The 24,739-nt window shown below is 32.3% G+C and overlaps 2 long non-coding RNA genes across 5 annotated transcripts in view; one reads left to right on the forward strand and one right to left on the reverse strand.

Annotated features, from left to right (window-relative positions):
• LOC118180704 (uncharacterized) overlaps positions 1-22,080 on the forward strand; it is a 30,272-nt gene extending 8,192 nt beyond the window's left edge. Inside the window, exons 4-6 of one of the 4 annotated variants that reach the window (XR_015041614.1) lie at positions 8,522-8,620; positions 15,065-15,212; positions 20,276-22,080. This is a non-coding gene — a long non-coding RNA (uncharacterized LOC118180704). The remainder of the gene's footprint in view (positions 1-8,521; positions 8,621-15,064; positions 15,213-20,275) is intronic. The other 3 variants (XR_015041616.1, XR_015041613.1, XR_015041615.1) reach the window with 3 other exon arrangements.
• LOC146996694 (uncharacterized) overlaps positions 1-24,739 on the reverse strand; it is an 86,102-nt gene that overhangs the window by 8,181 nt on the left and 53,182 nt on the right. The gene's annotated exons all lie outside the window — the stretch shown is intronic.

Here is a 24,739-nt window from a genome sequence, read left to right on the forward strand (position 1 = left end):
CAGATACTTGCTGGGTGCTTAAATCCATAACGGTGACTAAATTAATTACACATCAAGCTGAGAAATGAAACTTATTTTAAAATAAGCTTTAAACTTAGCACAATTTTTTTTTTTTCATTCTTTATCACTAACAAACAGGGCAATCGTAACATGGGATATTAGCATACTGCCCAAAACAATAAGTGTAAAGTATATCTGTGGAATATTCCACTTCTTAATATAATTTCTAAAACTTACAGCACATAAAAATCCTTGTGCCTTTTATGATAATTTTAGTGTTTTCCTGGCCTTCATTGGAATGAGCCCAGAGACTTGGGGAGTCATTGCCGAAAATTGACATAAAATCGACTCAATTTGATCTAACAAAAGCACTTGGTTCTAGAATTTGGACCAGTCTTTTCTAGAATTAGAATTGCATTAAATTAATAATTATGAGTTAAATAATTATTTAAGTAGTAATGTCCTAAATAATTTCCTAAGCTGTTTTTAATTTGTTGAGTTTCTAAACTGTTAGAGGTGTTGCTTTAACTGGGTCAGGAAGCATCTTTTGCAATCAATTAATGCCATTCACTACTGAGTCCTTTTCAGAGCTTTTGTATTGAATGTATTGTTTTCAGTGTATTCAATAGTTTGATCATTGTCTAATATCAAAAGGCACTGAAAAAAACACTGCTCGAGGAACAGCAATTTGTATTTTCTTCAGATGAAGATTTTTTATCTGGAAATGCTTACCAAGGTTGTAAAATTTATATGTAATGAACTGTTATTTGTAGCTGTTGGCCATTTGAATCATTACACCATGACAGAATCATACATCAAATCTGAAATTTGCATAAAAAGTAGAACATGCTGGGATATGCAAATGTTCAGTATTCCACAGCATGTGTACATTATATGAAAGAGTAAATAACACTACAAAGTAATTTAAAAAGGCAGACTAAAATGCCAGTTTTTCATCCATACATTATGTTTACTTGTTATTTTGAAGGTTGGGGGTCATGTAATGTCTCATAAGACAAGAAGCAATTCATACTAACATGTCTCAGAATTCAGTTGCAAGGGGACTCAGTATTGTGAATTACTGTGTATCCCAACTGCTAATCATTTTGGTCTAATGATTTTTGCTAGCCTTTGCAGTTAATAACTCCAGGAGAACCACAGAGATTGGCCTGAGAATCTCATTGGTCTTCTCTCACTATTGCCCCAAATGACAGATATCTTGCCCACATGACTGTTAGGAATTTTTTATAGGAAACTGGATATATCGCTTAACATCAAGTATGGCTCAATGGCATCTGAAGCATTGTAGATTATTTGTAAAGTGAGCATTACTTCAGCTTTCTTTCACACTCTGACACAGGAATCAATGCCTTTGATGGTGTGTTCAGCACCAAACACAGGTTCATGAAAAGTGTGATGTCACCATTTCGAATAAGTCCCACTTTTCTTTTAAAATGTTGTGATAGTCATATCCATGTGTGGAGAATGCATATTCGAAGCTTGCATTTTTCATCATTATGCTGGCCCAGCAACAGTATGAGGTGCACTGGATGCACATCCTGTTTACCTGTAGTGTGCATATCTGGTACTCTTACCAGTCACTATCATATTACTGAGGTTTTAATGCCCATGGCTATGAATATATTCAGGGCTTCTGTCCCCTCTCCTTTCAATAGAACAATGGGCAAACCAATGTTCCTCACATTGCCCTACATATTCTTTATACACAGGATGTTCAACTCCTGCTTTGCACAATGCATGTTCAAGATTTCTCACCAATTAACAGTTGGAGAGAGGCTGAAATGACAATATTTACAAGCCAGTGCAACACTCTAGCATAGACCTTGAAACCACAGGTGGACTTTTGTACCCATGACTGCCATCCGGAGTTTGTCTGACTCACAAAAACAATAGCAGGTAACATTCAGTTTCCTTTCAGCTGCTATAATGAGTTATGATTATTGGGAGTACTGATTTCTGCATCCTCCGTACCACTAAATTTCCTGAATTTTAATCAATTCATCCTTCCATTTGTAGTATTTATCTGAGTAAAATCTAGCAATAAAAAGAGTCCTTGGTCAAATTATTCAAGAGCTCATTTTTCATACTTTGGAAAGCAGGAGATAATATTAATCTTGTTGATCCTACTGATGTTGGGAAAATAACACAGAGAGCAGCCATATTGACTTTTCATCAGCAGGGAGCACTAATCAATACATGATACAATGGCAATAAAAGCGAGTCTAGATGATTGCAGCAGCGTCTTGCTAGGATGAAAGCGAGAAAGATTCAGAGGAAGAAGGAAGGGAGTCAAAAGTTTCAGTTTGAATTAGAAAAAGTTTCTATTTACAATTATTTATTATTATTGCTATTGATTTACAATCTTTTTGATTTCGCAAGAGGCATCTACATTAAGTGTTATGTAAGATCGCATGATTAATTTGAAGGACGCAGTTTAGACTTATAGAGCTATTTTTAAGATAGCGAGATGTTCGCAAAAATGTTTTACTCCTGAAGATGAGGGACTGTGCCTGATCGCCCTCAAAATCGATAGAGATTTATTGAAAATCTTCTCAGATAAGGTAGCTTTTCTGGGTAATTTTATAAGTAAAGCCTTTTCTAAGGGAAGTTTGTGAACATTTAAGTCAAAATCCTGTTTACTGAAATAATGCTCTTTAATATAAATTACATTTTATTATTAAATAATCATTAAATTACATATTTTATTAATCCATTTAATTATGTATGATTTAATGATTTCCATTTAATTATGGATTATTTAATGATTTTTAATCATAATTGCATGATTATTATTTGTAATCATAATTACAAATCATTAAATCATTCTGTTTAATAAATTGCAATTTATTATTTACTATGTAAAAATCTCATATAGCAAATGAAAAGCAATTTACATTTGACAGAAATTTTTTCTGTAGGAATACTTCAGGTTTTGACACCAGGTGCCATTATTATTAAATATTAATTTTTAACACTTTTCCTATTATTAAGAAATTAAATTCTTAATATACAACTGTGTACATTTGTAAATGTATAGAACCAAGTAGATTAATAATATGTATTTCCCTTTAATTAATGAATGAGATAATTAAAGCTAACCAAAATAAATTTTACAGTATACAAGAGTTTCACGAGCACATTTAAATGCAATTTATGGGCTTTTGAAGAAATCCATTGATTAAAAAAAAAAAAAAAAAAAAAAAAAAAAAAAAAAAAAAAAAATGCTTTTTCACATAATGTATAAAATTTCATTTGAAATATTTAAAAAGAAAAATACGTCATAAGAAATTCATTTGTAATAGCAAATAATTTTTAAAAATAAGATCAGGAATTAAATAGTCAAAAGGAGTATTGGTACAGCTTTGAAAATGGAAATAATATTTATTGAGCCTTTTTTAAATTAAATAAGATATTCTCATTAGATTTAAAAATAAATTTAAGTCAAATAAAAGCTTATTTCATGAAAAAGGCGTTTCCTAAATGATACATTAATTTGTTTAGTAGATTAATTGTTTTGTCATAGTACATTTATATTAGATTAACTACTCAATGAAATTTAAGACTTTATTAATTTTCGAGAGAATTTAAATTATGATAAATATTTCTTAGTTTCATTCGAATAGGGAGATGTGTTTTATTTAAACTTTTAAAATTTAGATCCAGTTATTGATTAAAAAAGTTAAATATTCGAGTGATTCATGAAATATTCATAGAAAGAAGTTGAGTAATTTTCTCTTGAATAAAAAAAGACTAGAATAACTCTTCTTGAAATTCATAAAAACCCTTCTTAGTATGTTCAGAGACCCACCAGCAGCCGAGCAGTAAAAGCCACTGAACTCTGGTAATTCATTTTGGAGTTTGATTCCCAGCAAACGGGCTAGCTGCCCGGTGGTTTTCGTGGTTTTCCCCATGCATAAGGCAGATACGAGCCAGTTTCCCTTAAAATGACCTCCACAGGGCATTCCTTCATTTCCGTGTAATGCCTAAAGGCGGAGCACGTAATAAGTAAAAATAAAAATATGTTTTAATATTAAAAGGCTTTCCAGCTTTTACTTATTGTTGTTGTCTTGACCATGAAAGAATGACCTTTTACTTGTTACTTGTACAACTGCTTTTAAAAGTATGGTTTTCTTCTGCAAACCCCTTATATTCTTCTCTATAATATACAGCATACCACATAAATGTAATAAAAATTATGGCACATAAATAACTTAATAATTAGAATATGAAAAATGGTTTACTAGGTTCTTGCCTTATTATTTTTTGTATTGTTTTTGATTTTACAAATATACACAAGTTTTCAGAAACAGAATCACAGATTTTATTTGCACAATGGCTCAATTTTTATTACCGCGATGGCTGCGCTTGAGGTATTGATGTAATATTTTAAATATTTAGCATAAAATTGCTTAACATGATAGTTTCTTGGTTTCTACAGTAAATTATTGACTTATCTGAAGTCTGCTTCTACTAGGTAAGAAAAAGGGAAATGTTAATGATGTTTGTTGTTCAAAACCAATCCTTCTTCAATGCGATCAGTTTTTCTTTGATAGTTATTTCAAAATGAAACGTATGGCATTTCAGCGGTTCTATGCAAACACAATCAAGTTTTCACTTTATTAAAGCGAATATTAAAAGCTTTCAAATTTTGCAAGCGGCTCGTACGTAACACATATCTTCTGAGGAAGTTTTAAGTGCTTTGTAATTTTCGTGGTTGTGTTTTCTTGTGTTCCTGCCTTTTGCATTTTTATATTGCACTTCTTGTGTAAAATTTTTTTATATATTTAGAAGAAATTAAAATTCGGTAAGGTTTAATATTTTTACGGTCGCTTAAATGAATTTGCTAAGGTTTTCTGTGCTCTCAGCTTGTAGTCTATTAATCTAGTCTTGCACTCGCTACTAGTTATCCATTTTTAAAGCTTTGTTATTAAGCATTGCTTTCTTCCCAATTACGCCGCTTACACTTCAGAAAAATGTCACATTTTTAAAAGCTGCATACTAGCATATGTTTTTGCAAATTTTGAATAGCGTAGTCCTGCATGCAAACATTCGCACCTGAACGCCCGATTTTTGAATTTCAAATTTGTTTTATTATTTATTTCATATTTTAAAAAACTTTTCATTTAAAATTTAAAATTTTTCATTAACGAACTCATTGATTTGAAACCACGGAACCTACGGCGAAACTTCGAAACTAAATATTTTTGTCTCCAGCGTGCGAAGCTGTTGCCATTCAGAAAAGTGGAAGTTATTTATCTTTCAATTTTAATAAACAAATTCGACTCTAACTTTTCATGATAACTAGTTTTTATAGAAGTAGTATAGCAAATATAAAAATATGCATGGCGTCTTCTTCCATTGTATCACCAATTTAAAAGTATGCTGTTTTTAAATATTTAGTGATTTTGCCGTTGGTATTGAATTTTATGTGGTGAAGTGTGAAGAACCTTATATTTAATAGATAAGGTTAATACACAACAATAAGAAAAAATTAACAATATTGTTAGCACATAGCAATATAACACAATGTTAATAACAAAATGTTAAAAAAATGTTTGTAAGCCATCTTGCTATCAAAACTGAATACTAATATGATGAACTGATTAAAGACTGAAAAAAATATGAAACTGCATAACAATACTTGTTACTGTATTGGAAATTCTAAAGATATGCTGCATTAAATGTAAAATAATACTTTTGTCATTTTACCATTGAATTTTACACGGAGTAAAAGCGAAGAAAGCAATGTGTATAACAAAACAAATTATGTAAGTGAGTTCAAGAGCAGACTAATAAGCTGCGAACTCAGCGAGTGTGTAGAAAATCTTAATAAACTCTCTTGTGTGACTTTAAAATCTGAACACTTTCAGTTTTATTTCATTTTATTGTCCCAAAGGGGAATTTACCGAGGAGGGCCATTCATTTCGTTTTTGGCATTTTTGTGTTGATTCACTATAAACGGCATATCACTTTTCAAATTGTTGCCACCAAATATTAGAGCCCTGTATTATATTTAAAAAAAATTAAATAATGACGAATCTGCACAAATGTATGTATGTTTCTGGCATTGTGATAAAACAACGGTACCTAGAGACATCCAATTTTGAATAACGTAGTCTTCCATTCCTATATGGGGATCTGGAAGAATAAATTTGGAATTTGTTTTATACCCAAATTTGGAATTTGTTTATATTATAAAGAACATATTTAATAAATAATGGTAACACACAAAAACTTTAAAAAACGCCCTTTTGGGAGTAATGCAAAATCTGAAAGCTTCCAGATTTTTAAATTTTTATATTTACTTCCCTTCCTCCTCAGTTTAAAAAAAAAAAAAAATAGTAGTAATGCTTTTTCACTCACGTGCCCCAAGATGGCAATTAAACTCCTGGTTCAGTTTTCTTTTTCGAATCAACTGTTTGACCAATAATTAAGAAAAATATCTAACTCCAACTCAATGTCGGAAAGAAAAAGGAAGGCCATTATTTAAAAGAAATTAGTAGCTTGACATTCACTTGTCAAAAACCTAACACAGAATTTGCTAATTAGGCTTAATGAACCAGAGCAGTCAGAATTAACCAAGATAGCTATCCACTTATATTGCCTCTCGAGAGAATATTTTAATTCTACCGTAATATTTTATTCTGCTTGACTCAAAGAGGTTTGAGAAGATTTTGTCTTCCTTTCTACATCTTTTTAATTACTAACAGCAGTCTATTCTAAGACGTTTTCGAGAAAAAAGCATTTTTTACATATTATACATGTTCTTTCAGAGATCAAAACTATAAATGAGTCATTTTTATTTATTTACTTACTAGAGGAAGTATCCGATGCCAGTTAAGTTAAATTTAGAATAATGTATCTTGTAAATTTAGAATAATATAAATTTCTGTAGAAAAATAAACTAATTCTCTCCCATTATATTGGCAACAATCGCACACAGTTTTTAATGATCTTCGTCTTTCTAATCAAAAGGTCGTAAAAGCTCAAGTTCCATCCAATATGTCACCTATATTCAATTTCAGTCCATTAAATGTGACAAAAAGTTTATCATAATTTATTAGAAGTCAATAATGCGAACAAACAAACACACACACACAGACATTCTTCTTTATATATATATATTGTAACGCTTACACATTTTTGACTAACAAACTGCGATTTGAAAGCTAGCAAATGTATTTAATGTTGAGCAAAGCTATTTTTATTTCATCGTAAAACTTACAAATTTTTTTTTTAACAAACTCTACGATTTGAAAGCAAGCAGTGACAACACTTCTCGAAAGAAAGCAGATTTTTATCTCCAACGTGCGAGATTGTTCCTACTCGAAAAAATGAGGTCGAAAATTAGAGTTTTCAGAATTAATTAATATCTCAGATTTTAGCTATTTTTGGGGAGGCAGTGGATGTCGACCTTTCTCAGGACCCAAAAAAGAACTGTAGAAAGCTTAGTGACGATAGCTATAGTAGTAGCTGAGTTAATTGCGAACAAATACACAAACATTCTTCTTTATATATATGTAGTGTTGGCAGTGGCGATAAATGCAAAGCATATTTTGCTTCCCTTAAAGCTAAGACTAATCTAAATAAAATTCATGCTTTATTCCGTAAATTAAAATAAGCTAACACTGTAGCCTTTACATTTAAAATCATTTGAGTGAAAGAAAACTAGCATTATGCTAACTCATAAAAACACACATTCGCCGATACCGACGTACATATAATACTCGACCAACCCGCAGATCTTGACGTCATCGGCCAATCAGCAGCAACCATGTTAGCTTACCACCGATTGACCTCCGATCAAAATTTGCATAAGGAAAAATTAAAGCCAACAAACGGCCCTGTTTTCCTCATGCAAATAGAAAAACAAAACTTACATAGAATTACAGAAGTTCATAGTTCAATTCTATTATACGAAAGCACTTATTGTCTTTAAACACTGAAAACATCTAAACAAAACTTCCTTAAATTAACAGCAGTCGCCGCTTTTGTAAATAAGTCCGCAGTATTTAATTTACTGGTGATAAATTCAAGGTCAAACACTCCATCATTTACTAGTCTTCTAATAAAGTGATATTTTATGTCTCTCTGCTTAGTTCGGCGATTTTCTATTGGCGATCTAGAAAAATCAATGGCAGACTTGTTATCACAAAATAGTTTATATTCTCTTAAATTAAACTTTAAAATTTCATCTTGTAAGACATTTTTTGTCCACATTAATTCCTTCGCTGCTTTAGATAAGGCGATATACCCCGCTTCCATGGTTGATAAACTTACACTTTTTTGTTTAACAGTTTTCCAGATTACCAGTACTCCATCTAAATATAATATAAATATAATAGGAATGACAACTTGTCATTCCTATTACTTGCATAATCAGCATCTGAATAACAATATAAATTTAGATGTTTAATCTTCGATAAGTTTAATTTATATAATTTAGTACTATTGATATAACCAAGCAATTTCAACAATGCTTCCCAATGCCTAATTCCAGGATTCTCCTGAAACTGTGATAAGATATTCACTGCATATGTAATATCAGGCCTTGTCCTGTTAGCTACAAGAACTAAACATCCCAACAGATTTCTAAAGGGTAATGTATGCATTTCCGCAATTTCTGCACTTGTAGATGGACAATCTAATTTGGTAAGAATAATGCTTTTATCTATGGGAAGTGAAGTTATTGGTATCTGAAAATGTTTAAATTTTTCAAAAGTTTCTTCTATATATTTTTGCTGATATATAAAAACCCCATTCTCGTTCTCTAAGAATTCAATTCTAAGTAACATTTCAGTTTTGCCTAATACTTTAAGATCAAAAAACTTACTCAGCTGTGAAATTACTTTATACCATATTGATCTTTACTAAAAATCACAATATCATCTACATATAACAAGAGAGTTACATCTGAACTTTTATAAACACAATTACACCATTGTATTTTCTTAAAATGTAGATTTTCTAAAGTACTTTCAAATTCACAGAACCATTCATGGCCGCTTTGATGTAGACCGTAAATGGCCTTGTGTAATAAACACACTTTATTTTCCTCTTCAATAAATCCCTTTGGTTAGGTCATATATATTTTTCATTTAGGTTTGCATATAAATATGCATTCTTTACATTTAACTGACAATTAGTCCATCCATATATAAACATACCAGTATAGTGAAAAATATTCTTATGATTGAAAAATTTACTACAGGACTGTAAACGTCATGAAAATCTTCACCTCTTTTCTGCCTGAATCCCTGTGCTACTGAACGTGCTTTGTATCTAACCACTTGATTCTTTTCATTTCTTTTTAGCATATAGAACAATTTGTTTCCTAGCATAGTTTTATTTTCTGGCTTTTCGACTAATTCCCAAACCTTTCTTTTCTTCATTGTGTCAATTTCTTCTTTCATTGCCTTATCCCATTCTTCGGCATTTACTGATTTTCGTGCTTCTTTAAAATTTTGTGATATAACAATTTCTACGGAATTTGCCTCTTCAGACACGGAGCTAGTCTCCTTTTCTACAAAATTAATAAATAATAAATTAACCCGAGTATTCGTTTTTTCCAATAAAATCAAACTTATCTTTTTCAAATTTAATATTTCTTGCCTCACAATACATTTCAATATCATTATAGGATCTAAAACGGGTGTCTGTTCCCTCTACATAATAATATATGTCTGTACATCTTCCGTCTGGCCTTTTAACTGCTTTTCTTTGCCAGTTTAAGTCTGATTCTTCTTTCGGGGTAAATTTATCATCTGAGAACTTTATTTCTTCTCTAGAAGTTTCCTGTTCTTCATCTGATTCTGCTAATAGCTCAGGTTCCTCTAGTCTTTTAAACTTAGTTTTTGTCTGGGGTATATCTAATGCTAAAAAATTCATCCAGTAACTGAATTATCCTTGCTTTTTGTTTTGAGTTCGAATTGCTTCTGTAGAACTTCCCATGCTTCTTTACCACTTGAGCATTCTTGTATCAGCAGCCTGAACTCAGTTTTAATTCCATAATATAATGTAGTGAAGGCTCTGTTCTCTCTCAATGTGAATTCCTGCTTTTCACGTCTTGTTGTACTTTTATCTAATTCTTCTTCTTCGTCCTCTATGAAGATCCAACAATTTCTATCCAGTACCAGCATTTTAATATCGACTTTCCATCGATCCCAGTTTTTGTCTGATTTCTGTTCCAGGAAGCAAATGGCATCCTGGAACAGAAATCAAAGTATCATCAAATTCAATTTTTCAACGAACTTCACATTACAGGTTTCTATTAATCTGCGTTCTTCTGGTAGCCATATCCTATAACCCATAGTTTCCTTCACATATCCTACCATGATTTCTTCTTTGCACCTCATTTGTAATTTATTTCTAATCTGTTTTCGCATGTCAACTACCAAATATTTTAAAATAAACAACATTGGGTTTTCTATTTAGAAACATTTCATAAGGGGTTCGGTTGCTTTTATGACATACTCTGTTCCATGTATGTATGAAACAGCCAAGAGCTTCTGCCCACCATTCTTTTCCCATTTTACCATCATTAAGCATAGCTTTAACTGCATCTAATGCCGTTCGGTTAAAATGTTCACACACACTGTTCTCTTCTGGGCTGTACGCGTTTGTGCGTTCAACACTAATTCCATTTTCGGCTAAGTACCCTTCGAATTGCCTGTTGCAGAATTCCTCACCGTTATCGGTGCGTATACTTATTAATTTCCTATTCGTCAGTCTTTCCATTTGCCTATGATAATTCTTAAAGTTGTAGAATGATTAATTTTTTTTCATACAATACACTGTTACTAATCTACTATAGTCATCCACAATAGTGAGGAAATATTTACTCCCACCGTTAGATGAAACTGGGAGTGGGCCACAAACGTCTAAATAAACCGACTGCAATGGTTTATTTGATCTCTTCGGAACAGTTTTAAAAGTTATTCTACTAGATTTAGCAATAATACACGGTTCACACCTCTCCATTGGTTTTTCAATTTCTGGTAACCATTTCACGCTTTGATTCTTACTAGTATTCTTAACATAATCAAAATTTACGTGGCTAAATCTCCGAAGCCATAGCATCGTATTGTCTACTTTATTTAACTTTCCAATTTCTGTACCGTAACCAGCTTCCTTTTTATCTGTTGCATATCTAAATGGTTTTACGTGATAAAGTCCGTCATATCGTTTAGCGTAGCATAATCTATCCCAATTATTAAAATATATCCACATCTTCCCTTTTGAAATCACAAAATGAACACCTGCCTTTTCTAACCTTGCTCCCGATAGTAAATTTCTTTTTAGATTTGGATTATATAACACATTATCTAACTCAATCCAATTTATTCGATTGCCTACTTTTACTGCAAATTTGACGGTACCCTTTCCTTGTACTTTACTTTCAGAATTTCCTACAGCTAAAGACATACGTATATCAACTATTTCTTCAAAATTTGTCATTAAATTTCTATTATTACAGAAATGAGTTGTAGCTGCAGTATCTACGACCCAATTAAATTTACCTGCGTTACCTCCTTTATCTGTAGTTGTTATATAATTTTCTACTAACATTAATTCTTTATCTTTAAACTGTCCATTATTATCGTCTATTTTAAATTTCTGATTTTTACTTACATTTTCTTCACATTGAGCGATTAAGTGTCCAAATTTATGACAATGAAACAAGGTCCTATTCTCATATTCCCCATTTCTCTGAATTTGTTCCCCATTTCCCTGCGTATCTTTCCCTGCATTTGAACTAATAGTATTGAACACGCTTACCTTGCTGTCTTCTAAATCAGCATTTACCATAAGTCGGCTTTCTTCCCTTACCAGTTCTTCAGCAATTCTTTCCAGCGTAAAATCTTCGTCCTTCCACCTTAGATCAACTGTACAATGCCGGCGTATTCCTTGGGTAATCTCCTTATTGCCTGAAATCCTTTAAAAAGATCTGGCAAGTTGTGTGCAGCTTCAGCCAACTTTGCAGTCATTTTTATCCTCGCGATGAATAATCCTATTTCTTCATTTGGGGTATATCTAATGCTAAAAAATTCATCCAGTAACTGAATTATCCTTTCTTTTTGTTTTGAGTTCGAATTGCTTCTGTAGAACTTCCCATGCTTCTTTACCACTTGAGCATTCTTGTATCAGCGGCCTGAACTCAGTTTTAATTCCATAATATAATATAGTGGAGGCTCTGTTCTCTCTCAGTGTGAATTCCTGCTTTTCACGTCTTGTTGTACTTTTATCTAATTCTTCTTCTTCATCCTCTATGAAGATCCAACAATTTCTATCCAGTACCAGCATTTTAATATCGACTTTCCATCGATCCCAGTTGTCATGGTTTAGCAGCTCAAAACTTTCAGGTAGTAATGACATCTTCAATTAAGCGTGAGCACAACGACTTGAACAAACTTCTAAGACAGGTCAGCTTCTTTTCATGGATAACGGCCCTCTTCATCTACATTCATTCAATGCTGAGTTGAACTGGGTAACAGGTTAGCTGTTGGCTCTGGGCCCATAACCCTTATGGCAGTGGATATAAATGCAAATCATATTTTGCTTCCCTTAAATAAAGCTAAGACTAATCTAAATAAAATTCATGCTTTATTCCATAAATTAAAATAAAATAAGTTAGTACTGTAGCCTTTACATTTAAAATCATTTGAGTGAAAGAAAACTAGCATTATGCTAACTCCATTATAACTCATTCGCCAATACCGGCGTACATATAATACTCGGCCAATCAGCGGCAACCACGTTAGCTTACCACCGATTGAACTCCGATCAAAATTTGCATAAGGAAAAACTAAAGCCAACAATTATAGCCATCAAGCGATGTATGTCAGGGGTAAAATGAGTCTGAATCTGTTAAGAATGAATGCGAAGTTCTGGTTACGCTTTTTGCACCCCCGTATTTGGTTACATTAGTGGATACTCTGAGAAGACGATGTGTAGGATGTGCTTGAGCAGTTTATCTTAGTATTTCCCCTTACTGTACTCGCTGTCACTTAATGCACATTTAAGAACACAAATTTTCTTTCCTGGAAGGGTAACTAGCTGTAAGCATCGATAAGAATGCACTAGATAAGATGGCATGGCGAGAAATGTACGCGTTCCTAAACAAACTCCCCCAAATTTATTGCCCTTCTTAAACGGAAAGGTTTCCACATGTGAGTTGTGAGTGAGGGGACTTTACTTGAACGTCTCATGTTCTCATGAGCTCGTATTTCTAGGGAAATAGAGTATTGCAAGATCTGCTTATTGTTAAACTAAAACGTTAGGAATTCTAATTTTTGTCCTTGAAATTGTGGTTTAGTTTTATAAAAGTAGTACTGGAGCTCATCTTATTTAGGGCTCCGGTGTGTTCTGGCTACAATTGTAATTTATCTTAAAAATTTAGAAGCACCGGAGCTGGGCTCCGCCACAATTTAAGCACTGGGCATGCCACTTCTATTGTTCTGGTATTTTTACTAACCCAAACTGCCCAGCTGTGGCTCAAATGAAAAATGGACAGGACCCCTATCGTAATGTGCCCGGTGCTGCATGGAGCCTCTGAGGTGACAAGCACCGCACATCTACAATAGCAATTAATTAGCATTCCCCTTGTCCAGAGCATCCCAAGATGGTATGGGAAAGGGTGAGAGGCCTTAACACCAGTCGCTGATTGAAATACAGTGCCATACAAGAGGCTTGGCAGATAGTACATTGCCATACAATAATACTTTGGTTCATACACCATGTCGCATTTAAAGTACAACATATTACATATTGTTACGGATTTGGTATAGAAATAGCTAATGTTAGTAGAATTATAAATTAAATTGTTTTATTCCCCGTGCAGTGCAGCGCATGACGAATATTAAGAAAAGGCTATGCCTGAAAATTAAAAATACAAGAGCATGTGCATTTAATAAATAAATATCTCTTTTTGATTTCGAGAAAGTGTCAAAAAATTCTTGTACATTTAAAAAGCTTTTATGAGCGGCATGAAAACCTCTCAATTCTTTAGTTAGTTGTTTTATGAGTTTTGTTTAGAAAACTGCTGCGGTGAAATCTGTTTAGCTTTCTCTAACTTTTAACCTTTTTAGTGGTTTAAAAGATATTTGCTTGAGATATTGGGATAGTGTGGGAATATCTGAGATAATTTAAGCATTTTTTTTTTTTTGTGATAATAATAAATTTTATTCATTTTTTTCATCGAACAATTCATAACGAACCCATACAGACGCAACAATATAGTTCCATATTACAAATAAGGTACATATACAACTAAAATATGTATACTATAGTACATTTAGAATAAAGTAATTTTGATTACGTCCATGTCTCTGAGGTGAAGAGGTATTGGGCCGGCCAACTGGTATAGTGGTCAGCGTGGCCGACTGCCATGCTGAAGAGCCCGAATTCGAATCTTGGACAAGGCATGAATGTTTGTAAAAGTTTAGTTTCTGCGTGACATGGTGACACTCTGGATATGCAGCGAGCCGAAAGTCCTCTCGTGTGGCTTGGTGGAAGGGGAAAGGGGTGGGAGACCATCGACCCATCTTCCAGGGGTGCTCTCCATCAAAATGGAGGGTGGAACTGAGCTAAATAGCACCGTCACCTGTAAGGTGCTCAATGCTGTTGCCAACGACAGGCGTATCTTGCACTCCTTGCCAAGAGGAATTTTGTGGGTTTGGGCTGATTTTACAGTCAGACAAGTGAGCATAAGTAACAACAACAAAGTTACTGGAGCACTAGGAGGGCAAATGATGAGATATTGGCTTTTAACATTATATGTTCACTGAGTTCTGTTTGCACAATACTGCATTCTATTGCATTGTTTGTACAATATCCTGTTTGTTTTGTGTGCATTCTGTTTTGTTTTGTTCTGTTTGTACGCTGCGGTTGGAAGTAAAAAAAAAAAATTCTATAATTTGATTTGTTTCAAAAGAGAATCTGCATTTGTGACTATTCAAATCATTTCGTTTAAAGGAGATGTGACACGTTCTCCGGCTTTTACTTTTTCAAATGATCTAAGAAATTGCTCTTCATTTCATTTCAGTTCCATGAAATGGTCAACCGGGATGAATTGTGCAGGAGTTTATTGTAACGTTATCTGATCATCGTCTTCGCTCCCACCAGCAAGCCTATAGATAGGAACAAGGAATGGATTCTTGGTAGAGAGAACAGTGTTATGTCCTATCATATCTGTAAGTCTTTTTAGGATTTGATTGTTACCTGCTATAGGAAATAAGACATGGGAAAATAAAACAAGTCACTGAAACATAATTTGTAAACATAATTTCACTTTGATTTCTTCCCGACCGTAAAAGTGGGGGGGGGGGAGAAAAGGTATTTGTGATGCGATTAAAACTACTGAAATATTTTTATATGTATCTTTTATTTTACACATTTGATTTTTGCATTTCTAAGCAATAGAAATGTTTAAAATTTAGAAATCGAAGTGTTTTAAATTTGAAATATAACTTTTTTATTTAAATTTAGTACAACTTCAACGTGAGGGTGGCATTGATTAGAAAAATGATTTTTAGCATTTCGAGCGATAATTTCACGTGGGTCTCTCATTTTTAAGCAGCTTTATTCTGCTTGGATTATGGAAAGCCACTGCAATAAAAGTTTTCATTTGTTGCTGTAAAAATCTGAATCAGTAATTGAAAGCTGAAAACTAACATTTTTGTTTAAATACAGAAAATCTCAACATCGCAATAACATTGATTGTAAAAATGATTATGTGCATCTATAAAGAGAGAATAATCTCATGCAGACTCTTAAAAATTTTCAGCCGAAGCATACCGCAGTAAGATTTTGCATCTTTTTTTGCTAAAAATATGAAAAATTCAGAAAAAGGAAATTGAAATTTAGTATTTTTATTTTAATTAATAAAACTGCAGCCTCAAATGACATTGATTGTAAAAACCATTTTGTGCATTTTAAGCGATAATCTCGCATAAGTCTTTTTTTTTTTTCAAGTGACTGTATTCTGCTCGCTTCCTTGAAAATCTCAATAATGGAAGTTATTACTTAGAATTTTGATGCTTGAAAGCACTTTCCAACCATACAAAAAAATGGCTAACGCACAGATTTAAAATATTAATAAATTTCGATTGTATCTGTTCAAAACATCTGTTTGCGAATTCGCGGCAATTTTCCAGTATTTAATCTAAAATTCTCAAGACTGAGTTTGAGCAAAAATTAAGATGAGTAATATTTTCATTGCTGTAAATACATCACTATCATGATCAATAATTATATTAATATGAATTATAATAATTAGATAATTGTAGGATAATTTTTTAAACTGAAATAAATTCCTCAAACAAAAAATAAAGCCGCCAAAACAATTTAAAAGGCATTATAAAAATTGCCAAACAACAAAATGTCGCCAAACATCGTGGTTTGTAATTTTAATTTGAAATTTCAGTTATACATATTAGGTGCAAACTCAGCCTTAGTTTGATGTAGATTTTCAATAACTCTGTTGATTTTGAAAGCATCGGACACAAGTCTCTTCTCTTCAGGAGCAAACAGCCCACCAGCGGCCGAGCGATAAAGTCGCTGAACACTGGTAGTTCGATACGATGTTCAAATTCCGCAAATGGATTGGCTGCATGAGTCATTTCGTGGCTTTCACCATTTGAAATGTGTATACGAGCCAGTTTCCCTTAGAAAGTCCTCTATATGAAGGCATCCTTCCCTTAGATAGATAGCCCTCAAGGCTTTACCATCATCTCAATAAATAAAATCAGGAGCAAAGAAATTCTCTGAAAATATCTATGCCTAACTTGGCCGAGCAGTAAAGTCGCTGAACATTAGTAGGTTGGAATCCCGGCAAACGGGCTGGCTGCATGACGTTTTCGTGCTTTTCCTGATGTGTAACATGTATACGAACCAGTTTTACTTCGAAAATCCTCCACGAAGGCATCACTCTCTTTAGGCAGATATTCCTGGAGGGCTTTAGCGTAATTAAAATATAATACTGTACCCGAATAAGGTTACATTTTTTCTCGAATTTTTTCATCAAGGTTATTATTAGTGAGTTGTAAGTTATAAATAAGAACCGGTTTATTTCAGCGAGTGAACGGTACTCATCTGATCCCCTAAAAAGAAGAAGTTTCTACCCTAGAGAGAGTGTACGCTTACTTACTTACCACCAGCTGAGTTGCTGTACCTCCTGTTGTATGACTCAATTGATGGAGCATTCTATTATCACTAGGCCCAGCCAAAATTTTCCGTGGAGTATTAAAAATTGTAGCGAAATTTATAAGTTACTCTGGAAGATGGGTTATTAAAGAAACCCTGTGCTGAATGAGTATTTTAGCAGTGTTTTATGCATTGTGATTGTGAGTTTATAGAGAATGTTGACTGTAGAATTTGGATATAAGAAGTTATTCTGATGCATTAAAACGAACAATATCAACTAGGTATATTAATGTGCATCCTATGTGCTATTCACATATTTCCAGAGTTCCTATTTAATATTTGCTTGTCACGTTCATTGTACTCACTCGTGTTGAGTTGAAAACTGTGTTCATTGAAAAACATGTGCGGTTCACTTTTACACGGAGCACCATTTTATATCTGCTTGGCATATTGAACTGGTTACTGGTAGCGAACACTTGAAGATGAGACTAGAAAATATTAAGAGTATATGCAGGACTAACGCTAGTTTACGAGACTTGAAATATTAGAGTATACGTTTAAGAACACTCATCTTTTCTACGGGTTTCCCTAGTAGAACGGCAGATATAGCATTGTCCCATTTTACTTTTTTATTTATTTTGTGCAGTGTGCTTCTTTGCATATTCTTCGATCATTCCTTAAGCAGTGTTATTTGCATTCATTCTATTATGCCTGCATTCTTAATATCTTTCTTGTGCTGCATTCAGGGTTGAGCAATATATCTGGAGACTAGCCTCCGTTAGGTGAGTAAGCATTGTGCATGCACCCTGCTCACTATGTTTATCTCAATTATATTGCTGAATGCTTAATCATTCCTGTTATTTGCAGCAGATTAGTGCTTGTTTTTATGTAGAGAAGTCAATTGAATGGCATAGCACCTTTTGTTTTGTTTTCTATTAGTTTTATTTAAAATGGTTCGAACAAATGATTTAGTATTCTCTTATGTAAACTTTCAGCCCTCATAGGCATCTGTTCACATGAAATTTCGCATGTGCATTATATTACTAAAACACATTTTTTAAAATTGTATATTTTTATATCTAATTCTTGAAGATGATTCATGAAATATGAATTCCGTAGTAATAAAAAAATTAAAAGGCATTGTACATAATACCTATAACTAGCTGGGAATGTATGAAATTATTCATATTTCATACATTTCCTAGGAATACCAAATGAGAAACAGGCAAAGCATGAAATACATTTTTGATTCATTTTGAAGAACCTAAACTACTTACTAGAAGTTAATAAATCATGTATGAAAACCCAAATGACTACTAAGAAGGAACCATGGGACTAATGGTTCCTGAATCGCTAAGATGTGTATTTGTGGAAAAGAAAAGTACATTGATTTATCATTTTAAAGGAAGCGTCAATACTGTACAGTACTACGTTGCGGATGCCGAGTTATTTCCCGTACTTCATGAAAACTCATTTGAGTACTGGACATGGGCGAAGCGACAGAATGTTGAAAGTACTTTCAACCAAATACAAAAACATTGCACATAAATGATACTGAACTGTACAACCACCTTTGTGAGCTCTGCCGGAAAAAACAAAAAGTTATTAATAAAGGGCATTGTTGTGAAACTTATGACTATTTCTGAAATTAATTTCCGTTGTCAGGTAGATTGTTGTCTTACTGATTCCCAGTCTCGACCAGATAAAAAATACAAATTTATAATGTTGTATCAAATTCATCTCGCTACTTTTTTACGTATTTTGAATGACAGATTTTTAATGGGACTCTTTCATTACTTTTTCAAAATAACATTTGTACTTTTGAGGAATGAACATCTTTTAATAAAGAGCATTTGTCATTCTATAGAATGTTTATGCATTATACACAAAGCCTAGGCAAAATATGTAATTCTTCAGATGATATAATTTATTTCTTCAGGTAATATAATTTAATTCTTGAGATGATATCATTTTTATGCATTCCGAGTTATAAAATGAATGAAATGTAACGCTGTTAAGTGAAACTAGCTCCAGGGTGTCTCTATGGTAAATAAATACAGTGAATTTTAAAGAATGCATTTATTCTATTTTGCTTTATGCGCTATCGACGAAGTAGGTTTAATTTAATTTTAGGTTAAGTATAAATGGAATGCAAGAAAAATGTGCATAATTTAATATTTACAAGGAAGCAATGTGGTGTACACATCAGACTCCTTTGAAATGCCCGAAAAATATCCATCCATCTTCTCAGTATTTATTTTCCCAAATAATCCCGTTCCAAATTTTCAAACTAGTTAGCCAAAAAGCCTTTGCAATCATCAACTTAATCAATTATCAAAAGGATGATCCATGCTTATTGCGTTATTTGCGGGAACTTCATTAATGCTTTCACCTTGTTTAAAATTTTTGTATTCGTCTGCGAGACTATCTGCACAGTCGTAAAGCGTTACCATGGTTACCAGTTTTTGCTTTACCATTGTTATTGTTAAAAATAAAATAAAATGGCTGTTCTAAAGCTTCAAAGTTGTGTTTTAATTGTTTATTTAGACAACATTTTTTAATTACACCTGAAGCTTCAATTTCAGACCATGTTAATTCACTGCTGTATATCCATATAAGAGGTTCTGCTCCATCAAAACTTCTTTCTGTGCCTTAGTGTAATAATGAATGCATTGTAGAATGTTGTAAGCTCTTTTAGGCTTGTATTAATATCATTTGAGTGTATTCTGGACTTTTAAAATTTAAACACATAAGTGGAAAAATATGAATGACTGGCTGAGAGGCAGGCACCGCATCGCCAGACGAGATCATTTCTAGTCAAAAGAGGACTTCTGGTAAGCCTAATGATATTCCAAGTTTTCTCGCAGTATCTCTATATTTAGCTTCTCAGCTAATATCTTAATTTTCTGTCATAAGCAAAGTTAATAATTTAAATAACAATATTAACAATGTTCCATTATGTAACAGTGTTTCATTATGTAACACTGTTCCGTTAACAATGTTCCGTTAGCAATTTTCTGTTAATAACGTTTTGTTCTTTCTATTTAAATGAATGAATGAGTATTTATTTAAATTTTGATTAAATATTTATTTGAATCTCCTTTGAATTTAGGTGAACTGTTGTTGGAATGGGAAGGTCGTCAAGCTCGTATCGTCCGCCCAGATGTGTAAACTGTCAATGGCGCCCTACACATGATTTGATCGTGTAATGATGATGAGGCGTGATCTTACCAAATCAGGTGCTCCCATTGGTCCACCTAGCAATGGCTTCTTATCCATCATTCCAGCATTTTTGCAGTCGCCATCTTTTTCTGAAGACCAACACATCATAGAAAGAATAAAGGAAAACATAAAAAGGCAACGAAAACTGCTGTCAAACACTTACTGTGGTTAAGAGAAAAAAAGAAAGTTTCTCCCCCCCCCCAAAAAAAAACTCTCTGAAAAGTGCATTTTAGAAGAAGAGGCGATTTCTGTGCAGTGTTGTGTTCTTTCATTGTGCAGGAACGTGAACCTTCAGACCAATACCAGAAAATGTATTACAAATTCACGAACTGAAGTGTAAAAAAATGTATGTTTTGGGGTAGGGTATGAATAATTCTGAAATTTGCTTATAATTCAAAGAAAGCCAGTGAAGTGACACCATGGACAATTTTTTGAGAGCTTTTAGATAGAATTTATCAAAACATGTTAAATGGTGAAGAGTAAAATTTATTGCAACATCTAAACTCATTTTTTAATTACAGTACTGAACACGAAATTTGCTGTCAATGTACAGCTGTTCTTAGTTCTATCTATAAAAGGTGAAAGTACCATTCCTGAATACTTGGGATTTTAGAGAAATAATCCACAAAACCTCTACTATGTTTCTTCTCTACTTTACAAAACTTTGTTATTGTATATTAATCTAACACAAAAATTGTTTAAGAAATTTATTTATTCATAATGAAGCGATACACAGATTGAAGTGTGTCAAAAACTATTTAAAGTATATTTATTTTATTAATAACAAATTCTATGTTTTGTGGAATACAATCATTAGAGTCATAGTTTGCTTATTACAAATGGCATCACACAACTGCTTCAAAAACTACTTAGTTGTAGATTGAAAATTATTTGAAAACAAAGGGATTGTATATATTACATATATAGTATGCCCATATTATACTTATAAATTATATTAATTCAGACATTCATTGAGTTAAAAGTACATGAGAATATATCTTATTCAGTTCTACTTTTAAAATCTTTGCTGGCAAAACTGATTCAAATTAATGAATTAAATCTGTTTTGCGAGACCATTTTGTTTAATGTAATTTCTTACTTATGTATTGTACTAAAGCTGTTCCCCTAAAAAAATACTGTTATGCTTATGATGCTGAATCATATTATTTGCAATAATATTATTATTACTAATGTAGAAAGATATTTTTATGTATGTATATACGTGTGTGACGAAGAAACACACCTTTGTTGAAATGCTTCATAACACACACTGCTGTTTTGTCAGTTTGTAGTAATATATGCTTGAATGTTAATGTTTGACCAATGTATGAAAATGTAAATCTTACCAATGTATGGAAATATTTAAATTGTTGGATATAAATGAAAGGACCACTTTGGTTCACAAAATGCTACAGCAGAAAAAAAAATTGTGACTTGCTTTAGTTTTTCTTATTTTTGTGCCCAGTTGGAATAGGTGGCACTATATGGGTGCTATGATTCCGTAGTATGTTGTATTATTATGGTTACTATTTTATTACAAAAACCGTTAATGATTATTTTTGCAGCAGCACACAATAAAGCATTTGCTGTATTAGATGTGAACAAAACTTTGTTGTGGTCTTCGTCCTCCCCCTTATTGTGAATTAACGAGACTGTCAATCCAGAATTTTAATAAGAATTATTTGGAAAACGACATTTCCTTAATTTTTTTAACTTGTTTTACAATTGATAATTTACCAATTTCATGATTGATATGGACTTTTTTCCTACTAAATGAATTCGGAAAATTCTGATTTAAATTACATGTTTCTAAACCATTTACTGTTATGTAATAAATGAATTATTCTTTTTCATCTAATGATAGAACTTCCAAGGTTTCTAATCTGCAAAATTTATATAAATACATATTTCTTTTTCTGATGCATATAAAACTTTCCGGCTCATATTAGCATTTTAAAACAAAAAAACTAAATTAAATAAACTAGTAATTTTTAAATAGTTTTTTTAAAGCTGAAATTCAGATTTTTTTTAAACAAAAATAAAATAAATATAAAACATGAAATAAAGATTTAAGGGGAAAAAATGGCAAATAAAGCTACTAGAAATATTTAAAAGTAACTTTAAACATTTAACTTTTAGAATTTTAAGATAAAATATTTAAGACAAATACGCTTACTGTAATTTTTAAATTGTGTAAATTTACTTGCTTGAATTTTGACCCTTTTAAATTAAACAAAAACACATATTAAAAATATAAACAAAAATATTAAAATACAAAAGCACAAAATAAAACATGTTACAATTTAAACATTGCAGGGATTGTTTTGTTTGAATTTTAGTATTTTAAACTAAAACTTTTCAAACAAAAATAAAATAAATATAAAACATGAAATAAAGATTTAAGGGGAAAAAATGGCAAATAAAGCTACTAGAAATATTTAAATGTAACTGTAAGCATTTAACTTTTAGAATTTTAAGATAAAATAAGACAAGTATGCTTACTGTAATTTTTAAATTGTGTAAATTTACTTGCTTGAATTTTGACCCTTTTAAATTAAACAAAAACACATATTAAAAATATAAACAAACATATTAAAATACAAAAGCACAAAATAATGCATGTTACAATTTAAACATTGTAGGCATTTTTTGTTTGAATTTTAGTATTTTAAACTAAAACTTAAACAGCAAAATTGCACACTTTGAATTTATCTGTTTTGATGAAAATTGCAGACGAATTCTAAATGTTCTGTGAGTTGGTTCAGTAAGTAATATCAGTGACAGCTATGGAAAATACAAATATATGGAAAATACAAAAAATATTAACTAACACAAAATTGATCAAAATATTCAAACGAGAAACTTAAATTTTTGAATCAGTTTATGTATTTAATTTGTCAATATTTAGCCTTTTAATTAGGATAGCTCCCAAAGCCTTTCTCCTCTCCTTACATAAAACAGTCTTGGCACTGGAGTATGCCGGTATTTTAGTAATAAAATCATAACCTTTTTGATATAATTCTGAAAGTAGTTTTGGAAATATATGGGGAACGGGAACTGATTTTTTTTTTGGGGGGGGACTTTTCTTCTGCAAGTCTCTAACTTCCTTTTAACTTCGTTCTCAGTAATGTTGGGCACGCAGAAATGTACTTCGTATATGTACTTTCTTCAGTACTTTGTATTGAAAATTTCTCTTTACATTTCCTTTACAACGATGTGTCTTTTCTTTTACACATACCCAACTCATTCCTAATTTATTTTTTCGGTGTGGGTAATCATCTACAACTAAACATTCTTTTTTTGTAGAGAGTAATTTTTTTTAAAATGGCTATGGGTTCCATCGCAGATTTTTTTTCGACGCTAAAAAAGACATACATGCTTCATAAGGATCAAACATCGACTGAGAAAATGAGAAAGACATTTTCTATTATAAGTATCGGCTTTTCTCTACAGCAGGTGCAAAGCTTGAAACTACACAATAGATGACATATGACTGATTAGGAAAACAACACAATAAGTGCGAGAATGTCCGCTCTGTCCACCTAGCTACTCTCACGTGTCCGCTGTAGCCACTGTCCGCTCTGACCGCGTAACCAACCAATACAACCACCAAGAACCGGCTCAGTGTGCGCAGGTGAAACAGAAATATCAAACTTCCATCCTGGATCCTGGTATGTCTGAAAAACTTAAAGGAAGACAAGCCTAAGATACTAATTCTGAAATGCATATTATTTTAAAAGATAACAAACCTATATCTCTGATACCCAGAAGATATAAGAGATAAAGAAAGTGTTCAACTAAAACAAGTAAAATCTATTTTACAATTGGATTTGGATGTTCATGAAGAACAAGTTATGTCTTTGGAAAGAAAACTTTCCGTATCAGACTGTAGAAATTTTACAGAAACAACTATTAGATGCCAAGAATGAAATAGAAGCTGCGAAAATACAAATGTTTAAGGTACAAGAAGAAAATAAGAAAACATATAACTTTCGAAGACGTTCTTCAAAATGTTATGAAATTAATGATTTAGTAGCAATCACCAAAGATAAAATCCTGTCTGAGAAAGAAAATAAAGTTCAAAATGTTAAACTGAACATGCAAGAAATGCTAGCTTTAGAAAAAGATTGCATGAGGGAAATTATGGAGAAGAGATTATTTGCTAAACAAGCAGAATTAGAAAGAAAAATGTGTATCACTCATGAAGATATCAGAATTATATCAGAAAGGTTGTCGTCAGTTGCGAGAAATTCTTAATGCTGATGATTGGGAACATTAGGGAGACCTGTGTGGTGCTGATGCTGTTCCAACGCCATCTAGTGCGACTTCAACATCAATTTACAAAGCAACTAAA

Source organism: Stegodyphus dumicola, chromosome 6, assembly GCF_044657685.1.
Source record: "Stegodyphus dumicola isolate Sdum_Otavi_A_Nest chromosome 6, ASM4465768v1".
Taxonomy (NCBI): Eukaryota; Metazoa; Arthropoda; class Arachnida; order Araneae; family Eresidae; genus Stegodyphus; species Stegodyphus dumicola.